Genomic DNA, 13,436 nt, shown 5'->3' on the forward strand with positions numbered 1-13,436 from the left:
AAGGGGGGGGTTGGGGGCCTGGAGGGGCGATGATGTCATTTGGGGCACCCCAACATCACCGGCGGGCTGATGATGCCGTGGAGGAGCAGGTGAGTGGGGAATGGGGGGTCATGGGGGGTCCCCCCCCCCCCGCCCAAAAAAGGGGGTCACAGCCCAAAAGTGCCTGATAATTCCTGGGGGGGTTCAAAAATTTTTAAAAACTGTAAATCTATCTGTGACGCCTCGAAATAGAGAAAAATCTCTCCTTGTTCTATACATTGAAAAATAATATTCCTTTATATGTATACAAGGATTTCAAAATAGGAACCTATATCTGCCCTATTATCTAAAGGATTTTAGAGCATAAAAAAATTCGGAAGACGTATATAGGGTTTTAAAATACAAAAAGAACTCCCGTCTATATAAATTAAAAAAGAAAGCACTTCCAAATGCAAAAGGGATGATATATTTTATGTGTGAAGGAATTGAAAATAGAAAAAACTCTGAATAGATACCGCTGTCTACACTTACTACGTGTTACATAGCCTAAATAGGCATTATATGTAATCTAAGAGATGATCTATAAGTGCAAATAGAAATCTAAGTCTATAAAGAGATAAGTGTAAATATACGTAAGTGTAAATAGAGAAGTCTATAAAGACATTTAAGTGTCAAAATACGTAAGTCGACAGATATCTAGTCTGAGCAGGTATTATATATAATGAGTGGGAAATAGGGGGGTATAAGTGAAACATAAATACATTCACTAAATATATAGAGAGAGAGGTATGTGTAAATACGTTAAGCGTAAACGTCTATGATAGATAAGGTTTTTAAAATGCAAAGAAACCCTGTTTCTAGAAAGGATTTAAAAACTCTTCACCCCCCCGAAACACCTCTCTGTTGAAGATCCGAAAGCGCTTTCAAAAGCTGCCTCTTCCCTGTTCTCTTTTTCCGTCTTTTCCCATCCTGATTGGGGGCCGGTCCCCCCAACAGGGACTTTCCCCTGCAGGGCCGTGCACACAGAGCGGGACCTGCCGCCGTGGCCTAAAAACACCACAAAACCCCTAATTCGGGGCCTGCAAGGGGTGGGGAAAAAGAAAACCCGCAATTTGGGGGGGAAAAATACCCAACTTGGAGCTCCCGGGAAAGCCAAATCCACCAGGATTTGGGCAGCCGGAAAGCAAAAAAACCCCCATTTTCATGCACAAAACGAAAAAGCAAAAATCACCAAGTTTTGTTGTGAAAAAGCGTTGAAAAACCTCCAAGTGGAATATTTTGGAAAAGGAAAAAACCCCAGCTTTGATATTATAAAAAAGCAAAAAAAACCCCGATTTGGGGAAGCTTTGGGGTGAAACACCAGCCATTTGAGGGGCCCGGACCCCTGGGGTGCTGCCTGCCCCGCCAACCTGCCCGTTGCCCCCCGCCCAAACTCTGACACCCCCCTCCCGCTCCCCCGCCCCCCACTCCCACCCCGCTCTCCCTCCTCCTGCGTTTTGGGTTTGTGCTGAGAACGGCGTCGGTGACGCGGGGCTGCGTGAGTTCCCGCTGCGCAGCGCTTGCACGGCGCCGGGGGCTGTGCTGCTCCTCGCCCCGCCCTGCCGGCGAGCGGGCTGGGGGTGCGCGAGGGCCTGGGAGGGGGCACCGCTGGGAGAGCTGACCCCGGCGGACCCAGGGGGTGTTCCAGGCCCTATGACGTCAGGAAATAAAACTCGGGGGGGAGGTCGGCGGGGGGGCCGCTGCTGGGCTGCGGCTGGCTGGGCGGGCATCGGGCGGTTGGCGGCGAGCCCTTGCTTTCGTTTGTACCGCTTGTCTGTCTGGGGTTTTTCTCTCTGTTGTTTGGGGTTTTTTTTTTTCCCCCCTTTCCCTCACGAGTGGAGTGTTTTCACTTTTGCCCTTCCAATTCTCTCCCCCCTCCCGCTGAGGGGGCAGCGAGGGAGCGGTTGTGTGGTGCTGAGTTGCCGGCTGGGATTCAACCCCGGCACAAGGTGAGTGGCAAGCCCTGCCTGGCTAAACGCTTTAGGCTCCCCGCGTTATTCCTGCCATCTGGCGAGGCCCTCCTTGTTCTTTCCTGCTGCTTTCAAGTGCCTTGTGCTCCAGCAGCAGGCTGGGAAGGAGGGTTGTGGCAGGAGCGGCGGCCCCCCGTGACTCCTTCTCGGGCTGTGAGCTTCGCCCCGCGTGTGGGCTGCCGAGGATCGTGGGCTCTGCAGGGGCCACAGGCAGCCCGCAGAGCTTGAGGCCGAGCCGTTCCTTTCCCCCTGTGAGCATCTGGGGAGGGGGACTGGGGGGGCTGCGGACCCCCGAGGGGGCCGAGGAGTGGGGCTGTGCATCCCGGGGGGGCCGGGGAGTGGGGCCGGGGGGGGCTGCGAGCCCTAGGGGGTCGGGGAGAGGGGCTGGAGGACTTCCGGACCATAGAGACCAGACCAGTCCAGACCAGAGAGTATAGCTGGAGGACTCCCGGACCATAGAGATGGCGGACTCCCAGACCAGAGAGTACGCCTGGAGGACTTCCGGACCATAGAGACGGAGGTTCAGATGCATAGAATGTACCCGGGGGACTGCCGCACCATAGAGGAAAATGTCCGGCCTAGAGAGTACAGCTGGAGGACTTCTGGACCATCGAGACGGTCGTCCGGAGCGGAGAGTGCACGTGGGGAACTTCCGGACCACAGAGAGCCAAGTCCGGCCTAGAGAGTACCCCTGGAGGACTGCCGGACCATAGAGAGCAAAGTCCGGCCTAGAGAGTACCCCTGGACCATAGAGAGCAAAGTCCGGCCTAGAGAGTACCCCTGGAGGACTGCCGGACCATAGAGAGCAAAGGCTGGCCTAGAGAGTACCCCTGGAGGACTGCCGGACCATAGAGACGGGAGCTGGACCAGAGAGTACCCCTGGAGGACTGCCGGACCATGGAGAGCAAAGTCCGGCCTAGAGAGTACCCCTGGAGGACTGCCGGACCATAGAGAGCAAAGTCCGGCCTAGAGAGTACCCCTGGAGGACTGCCGGACCATAGAGAGCAAAGTCCGGCCTAGAGAGTACCCCTGGAGGACTGCCGGACCATAGAGACGGGAGCTGGACCAGAGAGAACCCCTGGAGGACTGCCGGACCATAGAGAGCAAAGTCCGGCCTAGAGAGTACCCCTGGAGGACTCCCGGACCATCGAGATCAAGGTCCCCCAAGAGCTGGGGAGTGGGGCTGTGGGTCCTGGCGGGACTTGAGAGTGGGGCTCCCAGGGGGCTGGAAAATGGTGTGGTCGGGTGCTGTGAGCTCCGGGGGTCCTGGGGCTGAGAAGTGCTTGCAAACGCTGGGGAGGGGCTGCGAGCCCTGCGCATGCGCGGTCCCCGGGCGCCGTGCGCATGCGCGGTCCCCGGGCGCCGTGCGCATGCGCGGTCCCCGGGCGCCGTGCGCATGCGCGGTCCCCGGGCGCCGTGCGCATGCGCGGTCCCCGGGCGCCGTGCGCATGCGCGGTCCCCGGGCGCCGTGCGCATGCGCGGTCCCCGGGCGCCGTGCGCATGCGCGGTCCCCGGGCGCCGTGCGCATGCGCGGTCCCCGGGCGCCGTGCGCATGCGCGGTCCCCGGGCGCCGTGCGCATGCGCGGTCCCCGGGCGCCGTGCGCATGCGCGGTCCCCGAGCTCCGACTACAACTCCCGGCGTGCCTCGCGCGGGCGGTCCGGTGGAGCCGCGCGCTGATTGGTTGCGGACGGCATTTCAACGGGGCGCCGTGCGCATGCGCGGTCCCGGGGCGCCGACTACAACTCCCGGCGTGCCTCGCGCGGGCGGTCCGGTGGAGCCGCGCGCTGATTGGTTGCGGACGGTATTTCAACGGGGCGCGCGGCGGGCTTTGCACCGAGGCGGCGGCGCAGCGTGAGTGTGAGGAGCCGCGGGCCCGGGGAGCCGGGCTGTGGCGGGGGGGGGGGGGGGGCGGTTCTGCAGGCTCCGGGGACGGGGGCTGGGGGGGCTCCAGGCGGGGGAGGGCCTGTGAGCATCTGGGGAGTGGGGAGTTGGGGGGGGGCTGCGTGCCCTAGGGGGGCCGCGCAGTGGGCCGGGGCGGGGGGGGGGGGGGGCGCTTTGTGCAAACAGATCCTCCCTGCGAGTCCCCACTGTCGCCCCGTGGGGCCGGGGACCGCCCAGCCCTCCCTGCAGGCAGACTGGGGGCTTCGCGGGCCGAGTCGAGGGAGGAGCTGCTGGAGAGAGGGCTTAGAAACGCCCTTCTGCCCCCGAAACTGCTGGAGCGTTTGAAGGGGAGGGACAGGTCCAGCCCAGGGCTGTTCCAGGAGCAAAAGCTGGTCCCAGCCAGCTCGCCTCTGCTCCCCCGGCACCGGGATCGGACCTTTCAGCCCCGTTTCTGCCCGAAGCATCACGCAAGCGCTTGCCCTCCCCGGGGGCACCTTTGGGACTTGAGAAGAGGCGCAGCAGCTGGGGTTTTGGGCTCAGAAATGGGCGCTAAGTGAGCTGGTTTGGGGGCCCAAAGCAGAAGCCGGTTTGGCCGTTTGTGCGGGGGGATGGGAGGGCGTTGGGGGCTGCGGGGGAAAGCAGGGGGTGGGCAGGGTGCGTGGACCCTCTCCGGGGAGGGGTCGGGTCTGGTCCTGCTGGACCCCGAAGTGCGGGAGGCCGGCACGCACCAGGCCCAACTCAACGTCTGCGGTGGTCTCTGGGGGGAAGAGGTGGTCTCTGCTTTTCAGACCCCGTACGCCCTCTTCGAGTCCAGCTCTTGCTTGTCGACTGCTTAGAATAGTTATTAACTAATTAGTCGTACAAACTCATTAATGCTTATACAATGTCCAACTATGATATTTAATCCTAATAGCCGAGTTTTGACGGCGATTGGTTTACGACCTTGTCAAAAGCCCAGGCTGTTGTAAATAGCCGGAGCTTGTAAGGAGAAGGAGCTGAAATCAACGGTGCAGAGCGGGAGCTTCAATTAGCCAGAACCGTAGCAAGCAGGAGCTGGAACGAGACGGGGTGTCTGCTGTCTGGGGCATGCCTTAGCCAGAGGCAAAATTACCAGCAGCTGTAACGAGCGGGAGCTGCGATTCGCTGCAGTGTCTGTTTGCCGGAGCATCCGTCGGCCAGACTGCACTCCCAGCACGGCTGAAGAGCAGCCGGGCGCAGGCAGGGCTGTCCCCGGCGAGGCGCTCCGAGCGGCAGGGAGGCGAGTTGTCCTTCTGCCAGCGGGGAGTCCGGCCTCTTCCCTCGGGGATTAAATCCACGCCACGCGTGGATCCGCTCTCTTTGCGTGGAGGGTCTCTCCCGGACCCGTTCCCGAGGGCTGAAGTGAGGTGGGGGTCCCCCGGCTCTCCCCGGGGGGCAGGCGGCAGCACGAGGCGGCGGTGTCTCCCCGGTACCCGGCAAAGGGGAGCGAAACCGGCCGGCTGGAGCTCCGGGGGTGCACAGCCCGGCCCCGCACGGCAGAATCCTTCCCTGGGTTTTCACCGTTGGCTGGGTGTGACAAACAGGTTCATTTTGTGCCTCCTCTTTTCCCAGCGTCACCTTCTGCGTCACGCGAAGAAAATCCTGCGCGGTTGACGCCGCTTGCTGCTCAGGTAACGGCACGTGTGGGGCCGGGGGAGCGGGGAGAAACATTGGCGCGTTCAAGGACGCTGCAGGTGCTCCGCGTCAAACCCAGGGAAAAGGCAAATTTGTGCCGGTGCAGAAAAGCTGATGAACAGTTGCCGTGAACAGAGCGCGCGTGCCTCGTTCCTGCATCGGTCCCTGGGTAGTTACGAGCGTTTTCCTTTCAGGGAAAAGAATGAGCTTTCGCCTACGATAAATTAAGAGCTGCCTGTGACCTTCTTTAGGGTCAAGTGTTTCTCTTCTGTTTGTTCGTACTGATTTTACGGGCAGGTTGGAAATAGCCTTTTATTTTTACACGCGTAATTGTAATTTGTAGTACTACGTGGTGTCAGGAGAGTGAATTTTGGAGCACCCAGGTACTACTAGAAACGTAATGAACGAGACACGATGGAAACTGATACTTCAACTTGATTTTTACTTGATTTTTTTTTCATTAGAGTGTTGACGGCATGTTGTCCTGTGGCTCCATCCCCATTCTGTTCAGCGGAGTCTTCAATCTAGGACTTTGAAGGAAAAAAGTTGGTCCTTCCAAAACAGGGCTAGTCATTCATAGGATCGAGGCATAGACTTGGCGAGCCGCTTAAGTACGTGATCGGAATTAAAGCCAAATGCCGCTTCGCGTTGCTGCTGTTGGTCTTCGCTTTCATTAGTTTTCCCGCTGCTCCGTCATGGTTGGGAGCTCTGAATCATCCTTTTTTTCGCTCCCTAACGCATTTTTCTCCCCAAGGAGAGGCTACGTTTAAAAGCTACTTAGTTTCCTCACAAACGCATTGGTCAGTAAAATGGAGTTAGGATGCTTGGAACCACAAAAATGACACCAGTCTTACAGATCTGGACTATTTCTGAACACGTGTTCATCGCGTGCAGATGTCATCGGGATACGGATCATCTGCACTTCGTGCTCTGACGAGACGATCAGCTGAGACAGGGACGAGCTCCAAAAGGAAAGAAAGGTACAACGTCAAAGTTTTGTTTTGTTGTTGGGTTTTGTGGGTTTTTTTTGTGTTTGTGTGTTTTGGGGGTTTTTTTGTTTGTTTTTTTTTTTTTTGTTTGGTTGTTTGGTTGGTTGTTTGTTTTTCCTTAAGAGTGCGACGTTGACTGGTGGCAGCCTGCAGAGCTCTCTTGCTGCCTGACCTCTCTTTTCCTTCTCTGTCACTCCTCTTTCTAGGCAAGTGAGTTCTTGCGAAACTAAAGCTGCCAATGAGCCAAAAAAAAGGCACGGTTGTCTAAAACATGCAGAAGCTCTAGTGGCCTGTCTCAACAACCGCACCAAAGACGATGCCAAATACTTTCTCCTCCACTCAGTTGTAGCCTTCACAGAAGAGGAAGCTTTGTGCTCAACGTTGTTTGTTTTTTTTTTTTCCTTTCCTCTCAGCAGAACGTCAACTGCCGTGAAAGTACGAGACAGGTGGAAAGGATCCCTAGTGGTCTGCAAGTACAAGGTAGGCCTGTGACATGTGTCTGCGTTTTTCCTAAGGTGCTCGTAGCACGGACTTTACAGTTAACACGAGGAACGTGGCAGCTCTCCTTCTATATGATTTTTTAACGTGAAATATTTCAACGCAAATACTAAAAATAAAGGAGGTCTGTTCTGGAGCGTGGTACGCCTCTGCAAAGCTTGCTTCCCTCCGTCTGTTTTCTCTTCCTGCAAGCACGCTCTTCTGTTTCTGTGCGCTTGCTAGGAAAGGGTGCTGTGAAAATAATGTTGGACTAGAAGAGGAAAGGAACCGTTTGTAAGAGTTGGGATGTTCGGGAGAAACAGGCTTTGTTTTCACGATAAAAGCTGTATGCTTTTTCAGTCAGTCAGTTTTTAAAATGCCTTACAGGAGCACTCGAACACCTTACTGAGATGCTAGCATCTGCGCTAAAAGCAATCAAGGTCAAAGAAGAGGCGTGGACAACACGGGACAAATCGGTGTCGCTTCGGTGCGCTTTCCAGGCTTTCCCGAGAAGCGGTAGCAGCCTCGTAACTAGCGACAGAGAGTCCTGATGTGGTTTTGGTGAGTTACTGCTTCTATCGCGTCCTTTTTCCTAACCTGCAGCGCGTAATTTTGACTTTGGTTGGAAAGAGATTTTCCAGAATGGAAATCTTTCTCGTTCAAAGGAGTCGCCTTTTACGAACTTCCCCTCAGAATGGATCTGCAGAGATGACGTGCTCGGCAGTAGAAGTCATCCGCAAGGAGACTTTTCGCGCTCTCTCTGGAAAAAAAAAAAAAAGGGGTAGGTCGATTTCCTTGCACAGACCCAAGCGCGGCACGTCTTCCGATAGTCGACGTACGGCTGATCTTTGGTTCTCGGGTGTAACGGTCGAGAGATCGTAAAGACGCGTTCCTCCGCACGCTCGGGTACGGCCAACAGCGTTAGCAAACCTGCCAGTCCTTTTTGATAGCCTGATGTATTGCAGCACCGGGGATTTGATATTCCCCACCGCCTGCCCCTCCCCACCCCCCCCCCAAAAAAAAAGTAAAACCGTATGGGAGATCTCTTATCTCCCTGATTTTTCTATCGTAAACGAAACTTTAAAAAGAAAGTTAAAATTGTATAACTTCCAAACTGACTTGCGTTGTTTAAACTGCAACTGCCAAATAGCTGTAGCGTATAATTTATTAGGTGTGCTTAAGCAGTTAGGTAGTTGCTCTAAACGTTTAAAAAGAGAGGCAACTGATCGGGTTTTTTTCCCGATCTTTTGGCAGAGCGCTCTGAAGTCCTTTATTTCTGTCTCGCTTTCAGTGGCGCGTTTCCCCGGCAGTTGGGTAGCATCGGTCTCGGCGCAGCTGGCCAGGCGTCCCTCCTAGTCATGTGACGCACGCAAAACCCCTGGTCAAACGATAGCTGTGTAGTTTGGAGGTAGATAATTTAACGGTATGAATTCACAGCTACGCAATTTCAATTAACGCAAAAGGAAAATCAGATATTTTTATAGTATAAGCCTTCTCGTTGTACGTCTGTAAGCGTACGCACGCCTTTTTAGCATAAAATGAATTGCTGAGGTTTGTTCTTTCTTTTTCATTTTACTCTTCAAAGTTTTACGCTTCGCTTTCAGCTTTATCGGCCAAGCGAGCGAGATGCGCAGCAGCAGCTGCAGCAGCAGCAGCAGCAGCAGCGCCAGGGCTGGAGCTGTGGCGGCGGATGCGTGAGCGTAGATGCCGATTACGGCGCGCCCTTGTCCTGCAGCCTCACGGGGTTATCTCCCGGCAGCGGTGCTGTAAGGAAGGGACGAGGCGTTTTCCGACACCAGCGAGAGCGTTTACTTCTCTGCGAAGGACGCGTTCAGAATCGCGTCAATTAGTCCTCACGCGGATTTTAAGCGTTCGGATCGCTCGAGCTTTTAAAGGCCGCGTTGTATTTCGAGCTGACCCGTTTGCCTGGCACCCTCCTTTAGCTCGACTGCTGCCCTCTCCCTTGTCCTGACCGAATTCCTCTGCTGCCTTCGGTGCTGTTTTTTTTAACGTGCTGAAATATATCCGTTGGGATTTTTGTTTTTCAGATGCCGCGCTGTAAGCGTCCCGTGGTGCTCAGGAGAGACCCCCGGCCCGGGTTTGCCTGCCGGTCGTTGGGCGTGCTGAGGGTAAGGGGCCGGCTGCCAGCCTGCGGGACGGGGGCTGAGGGGGTGCTGCAAGCGTTTGGGGGGGCCGCCCCTCCTTTATCTTTCTAGCAGAGCCCCCCTTTTTGGCGGGGGTGCGTGCGTACATACGCCAACGGCATTATTAAAGTAACGAGCTGCCGGTTGGGGCCGTTTCCCTCATGTTGTGCCTTTTTGGGGGCTGAATAAAAAGGGGGGGGTTGGGGGCCTGGAGGGGCGATGATGTCATTTGGGGCACCCCAACATCACCGGCGGGCTGATGATGCCGTGGAGGAGCAGGTGAGTGGGGAATGGGGGGTCATGGGGGTGTCGTCCCCCCCCCCCCCCCCAAAAAGGGGGTCACAGCCCAAAAGTGCCTGATAATTCCTGGGGGGGTTCAAAAATTTTTAAAAACTGTAAATCTATCTGTGACGCCTCGAAATAGAGAAAAATCTCTCCTTGTTCTATACATTGAAAAATAATATTCCTTTATATGTATACAAGGATTTCAAAATAGGAACCTATATCTGCCCTATTATCTAAAGGATTTTAGAGCATAAAAAAATTCGGAAGACGTATATAGGGTTTTAAAATACAAAAAGAACTCCCGTCTATATAAATTAAAAAAGAAAGCACTTCCAAATGCAAAAGGGATGATATATTTTATGTGTGAAGGAATTGAAAATAGAAAAAACTCTGAATAGATACCGCTGTCTACACTTACTACGTGTTACATAGAGAGCCTAAATAGGCATTATATGTAATCTAAGAGATGATCTATAAGTGCAAATAGAAATCTAAGTCTATAAAGAGATAAGTGTAAATATACGTAAGTGTAAATAGAGAAGTCTATAAAGACATTTAAGTGTCAAAATACGTAAGTCGACAGATATCTAGTCTGAGCAGGTATTATATATAATGAGTGGGAAATAGGGGGGTATAAGTGAAACATAAATACATTCACTAAATATATAGAGAGAGAGGTATGTGTAAATACGTTAAGCGTAAACGTCTATGATAGATAAGGTTTTTAAAATGCAAAGAAACCCTGTTTCTAGAAAGGATTTAAAAACTCTTCACCCCCCCGAAACACCTCTCTGTTGAAGATCCGAAAGCGCTTTCAAAAGCTGCCTCTTCCCTGTTCTCTTTTTCCGTCTTTTCCCATCCTGATTGGGGGCCGGTCCCCCCAACAGGGACTTTCCCCTGCAGGGCCGTGCACACAGAGCGGGACCTGCCGCCGTGGCCTAAAAACACCACAAAACCCCTAATTCGGGGCCTGCAAGGGGTGGGGAAAAAGAAAACCCGCAATTTGGGGGGGAAAAATACCCAACTTGGAGCTCCCGGGAAAGCCAAATCCACCAGGATTTGGGCAGCCGGAAAGCAAAAAAACCCCCATTTTCATGCACAAAACGAAAAAGCAAAAATCACCAAGTTTTGTTGTGAAAAAGCGTTGAAAAACCTCCAAGTGGAATATTTTGGAAAAGGAAAAAACCCCAGCTTTGATATTATAAAAAAGCAAAAAAAACCCCGATTTGGGGAAGCTTTGGGGTGAAACACCAGCCATTTGAGGGGCCCGGACCCCTGGGGTGCTGCCTGCCCCGCCAACCTGCCCGTTGCCCCCCGCCCAAACTCTGACACCCCCCTCCCGCTCCCCCGCCCCCCACTCCCACCCCGCTCTCCCTCCTCCTGCGTTTTGGGTTTGTGCTGAGAACGGCGTCGGTGACGCGGGGCTGCGTGAGTTCCCGCTGCGCAGCGCTTGCACGGCGCCGGGGGCTGTGCTGCTCCTCGCCCCGCCCTGCCGGCGAGCGGGCTGGGGGTGCGCGAGGGCCTGGGAGGGGGCACCGCTGGGAGAGCTGACCCCGGCGGACCCAGGGGGTGTTCCAGGCCCTATGACGTCAGGAAATAAAACTCGGGGGGGAGGTCGGCGGGGGGGCCGCTGCTGGGCTGCGGCTGGCTGGGCGGGCATCGGGCGGTTGGCGGCGAGCCCTTGCTTTCGTTTGTACCGCTTGTCTGTCTGGGGTTTTTCTCTCTGTTGTTTGGGGTTTTTTTTTTTCCCCCCTTTCCCTCACGAGTGGAGTGTTTTCACTTTTGCCCTTCCAATTCTCTCCCCCCTCCCGCTGAGGGGGCAGCGAGGGAGCGGTTGTGTGGTGCTGAGTTGCCGGCTGGGATTCAACCCCGGCACAAGGTGAGTGGCAAGCCCTGCCTGGCTAAACGCTTTAGGCTCCCCGCGTTATTCCTGCCATCTGGCGAGGCCCTCCTTGTTCTTTCCTGCTGCTTTCAAGTGCCTTGTGCTCCAGCAGCAGGCTGGGAAGGAGGGTTGTGGCAGGAGCGGCGGCCCCCCGTGACTCCTTCTCGGGCTGTGAGCTTCGCCCCGCGTGTGGGCTGCCGAGGATCGTGGGCTCTGCAGGGGCCACAGGCAGCCCGCAGAGCTTGAGGCCGAGCCGTTCCTTTCCCCCTGTGAGCATCTGGGGAGGGGGACTGGGGGGGCTGCGGACCCCCGAGGGGGCCGAGGAGTGGGGCTGTGCATCCCGGGGGGGCCGGGGAGTGGGGCCGGGGGGGGCTGCGAGCCCTAGGGGGTCGGGGAGAGGGGCTGGAGGACTTCCGGACCATAGAGACCAGACCAGTCCAGACCAGAGAGTATAGCTGGAGGACTCCCGGACCATAGAGATGGCGGACTCCCAGACCAGAGAGTACGCCTGGAGGACTTCCGGACCATAGAGACGGAGGTTCAGATGCATAGAATGTACCCGGGGGACTGCCGCACCATAGAGGAAAATGTCCGGCCTAGAGAGTACAGCTGGAGGACTTCTGGACCATCGAGACGGTCGTCCGGAGCGGAGAGTGCACGTGGGGAACTTCCGGACCACAGAGAGCCAAGTCCGGCCTAGAGAGTACCCCTGGAGGACTGCCGGACCATAGAGAGCAAAGTCCGGCCTAGAGAGTACCCCTGGACCATAGAGAGCAAAGTCCGGCCTAGAGAGTACCCCTGGAGGACTGCCGGACCATAGAGAGCAAAGGCTGGCCTAGAGAGTACCCCTGGAGGACTGCCGGACCATAGAGACGGGAGCTGGACCAGAGAGTACCCCTGGAGGACTGCCGGACCATGGAGAGCAAAGTCCGGCCTAGAGAGTACCCCTGGAGGACTGCCGGACCATAGAGAGCAAAGTCCGGCCTAGAGAGTACCCCTGGAGGACTGCCGGACCATAGAGAGCAAAGTCCGGCCTAGAGAGTACCCCTGGAGGACTCCCGGACCATCGAGATCAAGGTCCCCCAAGAGCTGGGGAGTGGGGCTGTGGGTCCTGGCGGGACTTGAGAGTGGGGCTCCCAGGGGGCTGGAAAATGGTGTGGTCGGGTGCTGTGAGCTCCGGGGGTCCTGGGGCTGAGAAGTGCTTGCAAACGCTGGGGAGGGGCTGCGAGCCGTGCGCATGCGCGGTCCCCGGGCGCCGTGCGCATGCGCGGTCCCCGGGCGCCGTGCGCATGCGCGGTCCCCGGGCGCCGTGCGCATGCGCGGTCCCCGGGCGCCGTGCGCATGCGCGGTCCCCGGGCGCCGTGCGCATGCGCGGTCCCCGGGCGCCGTGCGCATGCGCGGTCCCCGGGCGCCGTGCGCATGCGCGGTCCCCGGGCGCCGTGCGCATGCGCGGTCCCCGGGCGCCGTGCGCATGCGCGGTCCCCGGGCGCCGTGCGCATGCGCGGTCCCCGAGCTCCGACTACAACTCCCGGCGTGCCTCGCGCGGGCGGTCCGGTGGAGCCGCGCGCTGATTGGTTGCGGACGGTATTTCAACGGGGCGCCGTGCGCATGCGCGGTCCCGGGGCGCCGACTACAACTCCCGGCGTGCCTCGCGCGGGCGGTCCCGTGGAGCCGCGCGCTGATTGGTTGCGGACGGTATTTCAACGGGGCGCGCGGCGGGCTTTGCACCGAGGCGGCGGCGCAGCGTGAGTGTGAGGAGCCGCGGGCCCGGGGAGCCGGGCTGTGGCGGGGGGGGGGGGCGGTTCTGCAGGCTCCGGGGACGGGGGCTGGGGGGGCTCCAGGCGGGGGAGGGCCTGTGAGCATCTGGGGAGTGGGGAGTTGGGGGGGGGCTGCGTGCCCTAGGGGGGCCGCGCAGTGGGCCGGGGCGGGGCGGGGGGGGGGGCGGGCCGGCGGGCGGGGGGGGGGGGGGCGCTTTGTGCAAACAGATCCTCCCTGCGAGTCCCCACTGTCGCCCCGTGGGGCCGGGGACCGCCCAGCCCTCCCTGCAGGCAGACTGGGGGCTTCGCGGGCCGAGTCGAGGGAGGAGCTGCTGGAGAGAGGGCTTAGAAACGCCCTTCTGCCCCCGAAACTGCTGGA

General features: G+C 57.3%; 1 long non-coding RNA gene across 1 annotated transcript; it reads left to right on the plus strand.

Moving 5' to 3' along the window:
- The first annotated feature begins 5,548 nt into the window (after positions 1 to 5,548).
- On the plus strand, positions 5,549 to 9,290 carry LOC142082350 (uncharacterized). The gene is made up of 5 exons (XR_012673687.1): positions 5,549 to 6,503; positions 6,929 to 6,992; positions 7,377 to 7,550; positions 7,655 to 7,770; positions 8,594 to 9,290. It is a non-coding gene; the product is annotated as an uncharacterized LOC142082350 (long non-coding RNA).
- The last annotated feature ends 4,146 nt before the right edge of the window (positions 9,291 to 13,436 follow it).

Source organism: Calonectris borealis, chromosome 4, assembly GCF_964195595.1.
Source record: "Calonectris borealis chromosome 4, bCalBor7.hap1.2, whole genome shotgun sequence".
Classification (NCBI taxonomy): domain Eukaryota; kingdom Metazoa; phylum Chordata; class Aves; order Procellariiformes; family Procellariidae; genus Calonectris; species Calonectris borealis.